Consider the following 4,628-nt stretch of genomic DNA (forward strand, 5'->3'; position numbering starts at 1 on the left):
CATGGCTTACCTATTGATATAAAGTGTTGGGAATCATTGATTTGCCAACATAGCTCATATGTTGTGAATGCACAATGTTGAGAGCCAATGGTGTGATCACATGTTTTACCTATTTATTACATGAAAATGTTGAGTGGCATTATATGGTGACAACATGGTTTATCCATGGTGGAGGATGTAATTTGTTATGATTCATTAGCATAATGATATGGCTCACCTATTGATCATAAAGTATTGAGAGTCCATGGAATAGAGGCAAGGTTCCATTGTGTAGAGTAAAAAGATGTCTCCTCACATGAACTTTCCTTTCTTTAAGTTTTTACATTTAGTAGAAGTAGGTATACTGATAAGTACCTTCTTATTCCTTAAGGATGGATTAATGTTTATTATCAAGGTCTTCTAACTTGTGTGCATGCAAGTTAAAGGATGACTCTTTCATCTTTGGAAGTATGCTTTTTTCTCCATACAGCAATATGCTTCCCTCCAATATAGAGATATGAGCAAGAGGTTTGTTTGTAGGGTTTTCTTCCCATAAAATCATGCACTTTTAAAACTTTATGGTTAAGATAATTAACCCTAGAGAAATATGTAACCCTTAATATGTAACGCTTAATGATCTTAAAATAGGGTTCTGAAGGTAAAATTAAAAGCACCAAAATCAGGGGATTTTCTCTATCTATTCTTAATAGTATGAGTAATCTATATGATTAATAAGTATTGACTCAAGGATAATATAGGATCTTGAAGCTCTCAAGTGATAGTCCAAGGTCGATCATTTTGATGGAATCGAGGTTTGGGATATTTTTTCCTAAGGTTCTTATTAAGAAGTTGCTAAAATGTTTGTTTAAGCTAGATTGTTCCTTAGTGGCCCTTATGATCGGTTAATTCTCTCAAAATATCTTGCATTGCTAGCCTCCTAGTAAGTACATGGCTAGCAATGTTGTGCCAAGCGTAAAGAATATTTTTAATGCTCTCAAGATATCTTTCATTACTAGCATCCTACTAAACAGATGGCTATCAATGTTGAGCAAAGTGTAAAGAATGGTTTTGATGCTCTCCTTTTATTGATAGGACCTTGTGTGATAAGATTAGGGCTGCACTCTCAAAGGAGTATGTGTGATAAGATAAGAGTGTGCATGTCCCAAGCTCAAGGCTTCCCCGATCCCATCACCCCACTTACCTTAAGACCAAGTTGTCTCTTTTGATTAATTTTGAATCATTTTATTTATCAAATAAAAGTATACATAATGACTAGATTAAGATTTAAGGTCTTGATTGTAGTATGCTAAATTTAATTACAAAAGGATGTATTCCTAAACTACTTGCAAAAAGAAGATCAATGCAATTACCTCGATTGTATTATAAGCATGGCCTAAACTGTGAACATTGATTGAAGATTCTAATATTTATGATAATGAAGAGCTAGTGCATTGATGAAAATCACCATGTGATGTCACCTGAGTGGTGCTTCATATAGGAACCTATCTATTGAGGTAGTGACTGTCCCTGGCATGTTGCTAAGGTCGAGATGAAGCAGTCTTTGGGTGGATGGGATTGGTGCGGGTCTAACCATTCGTAGATCAGCTCAAGAAAAAGTCCATCTTAATGCAATCTTTGAGTGGTCGAGATTGGTGTTGATCAAGCCATTCGTGTGGACAGGCTCTTGCAAAATCCTATAAACCCATACATGTTTGGAGGGATATATATGTTAATGTTGCCTCTACAATCTTCCATTATAAATCCAAAAATTGGACATGGCTATTATTTGAGAAAACTAAAGTAATTGGTCATGCTTGTGAGGCCTAAAGGAATTGGCCCCCATGAGTAAACTATCTTCTACATATGAAAGTAATTGGTCATGCTTGTAGGGCCTAAAGGAATTGGCCACGACTAAACTATCTTCTGCATATGAAAATTATGGTTTTGTGGATTGGAACTATGTTGGCATGTGATTGGTGGAAAAATGATGACTATATTGACATGAAACACAAAGGAAAAAGGTGATGTTTTATGAAGATGACTACTAAAACCTAAATTTAATACCCATTGTCGCATAGGGAGCTTGGAGAAGAGCTCCCTTAGAATTGGGCACCACCCAAAAATCTAAATTGAAATGTTGGATCCATAGTTCAAGTAGTTGGTTGGATAACTAGACCCATGGAGATTGGATGGGACATTCTAGAAAAGGACTTTTAGTAGAATAACATTAAATATAAATTAAAACCTCTTTGGAGGAATCCCCTACATTTCTCTGTGAGAGAATTTTCACCATTTGAGCCTTGGGGAGCTGTTGGGTCTACCCCCTAAGATAGACTTCCGTTGGGTCTTGACCATTATGTCCAAGTAAGGGAGAGATGGGGGTCTTACACGAATAAACAAAGCGCTATCTAAACACAACCAAACCAATTTTAAAATTTTAAAAAATTGGAAAAAGAACTAGATTAGGTTTTAAATTGTGGTAACCTTGGCAAATATGTAGAGATTGTACAGCCTTCATAATTGGCTAATAAGACATTGTGTTGAGCCTAGGGAGCTTCCTAGCCGCCTCTTACATGTGAGGCATGCACTTACTTGGTGGAATCATACCCATTTCCTAACATAATTTGTGCTAGAGTTGAGAGAACTATTGCACAACCAAGTATTAAGATATTGACGTATGAGGCCTTGAGTAACTCACTCTACCCTCAAATGAGTCTTTCATTGTAATTGTATCTGAGATATGTAGAGGGTAACGGTCTTACATGCTTCCTCGATAATATTTGGTGGTTGGGCAACACCTCCTTAGGAGTTGCCCAATGAGAAAGCTTTGACTAACTAACATAAAACCCATTATGTATACTCCAACTAGGTGGTAAAATTAGAGTTACATAGAGACATCATTAATCTTCTTAATAATACAGAATAGATCAAAAATTCAAAAAGTTAACTTTGGGCAGTGTTTGTCCACTTGCTTAAGCATTTTCTTTATGATTTAAAGATAAACCCAATTTCTTTCCTTGTCTTGTGTTGTAAGACCCCACCCCATTGTTTTCCCTTACTTGGACATAATGGTCAAATTTAACAGTGGGAGATTAAACTCATGGGAATGGCCAGTCTTTCACAATGCAATCCCATGGGTTAGCCAATCTGCCAAACCATTAAGGTTCTGATATGTCTTTTTTTTTTGGGTTTGAGGATTTGTGCCCACCAAATACAAGGGAAATCACCCCCTAGTAGCTGGCACGGTTTATAGGGTTACATGCATATATATATACTGAAATCGACACACTTTCTAAACATTTAATTATTTCCAATTACTATCCATTTAAATACTAAAAAACCATATGGATATCATTAATTCCATGCACCAATATAGTATGCCTTGAACCAATTGCTTTAGGTCTCATTTACATCAAACCAATTCCTTTAGGTCCTGGATGAGCTACTGTAGGTCCAACTTTGAGTCAATTACTTTAGACTATAATTTCAAAGCTGAAGCTGCTGGCCTCTTGAGGATTGCCTTGTCAAGTTTTGGATTAAAAATAGGATATTTTTAGTTGCGACTCACGCCATCGACCATTCAAAGAGTACCTCACTCTATCAATCATTATTAGGTACAGCTCACACCATTATCTCCCTCATAAGTTAACATCCAAGATCATCACATTTGATGTGAGTCCATCCCCACCTCTTCCACTAGCTAAGCTTGACTTAAGGAGGATAGTATACCCATAAGACCACTTCGATGCTCCATCACTAAGCTGTGCTAGGCACACACCCTTAATGAGAAGTGTCACAGTCTCAGACGACATTGGCCTTCCTACACCCACACATGGAGCACCACTCGGGATGATGACAAATCACATGGGTTTTTGCCACACTAGTGCACTGGTTCAACATATGCCTAGATCCCCCAATATGCTTCACATAATAGCCCATAGCCATGCCACGTTTGAGGCACACGTATCAATCAATATTTTGTAAGAAATAGAATAACAATCCTTTTTTATTTTAAACAATCTTTTCATATCTCTATCATTAACAAATTGCATTCACATAACAAAAATTCCCTTAGATTATACTAAGGTCAAGACTTATCCCACTTCTGACCTCGTTTATAATATTGAGACCTTCAAGGGGAAACTTCATTTCGGTCTCTATGGGCAATTTCATTGGGTTGGGGTCATGTAGATTGAGTTGATGAGTTAGTTCTTTTGACTAATATTTTCTTTTGTATCAATTCATAGGATCTATGTGTTTAGCTTGATGGTCATTCTAACCTTCTACTAGATTATCTTGATGGAGTTGATCTTTAACGGTTGACAAGCTATAAAAAAGGACCAACCTAACTGTAAGTGGTGAGAACTTGCTATGACTTGGGACAATCATGGAATCTAATTCCATTGATTGTTACAGTTTTGTGGAGTGTGATCCTCTATTCTATTCTCACAAGTGTAACCACACATAATTTTATATTATACTTACAAAGGTACTCCTTGATGTTAGTTGATTCACAAGGAATGATACCAGAATCACTTTTGTCTTACAAGAAGACAATATATGTCTTGGGAGACAACTTAAATATATTAAACCTTAACTCATTGGGTTAAAAACTTCCACCTTGAGCTTGGTCCTCCTCACAGATTTAA

Source organism: Cibotium barometz, chromosome 42 (assembly GCF_041138505.1).
Source record: "Cibotium barometz isolate CiBa-2024 chromosome 42, ASM4113850v1, whole genome shotgun sequence".
Lineage (NCBI taxonomy): Eukaryota > Viridiplantae > Streptophyta > Polypodiopsida > Cyatheales > Cibotiaceae > Cibotium > Cibotium barometz.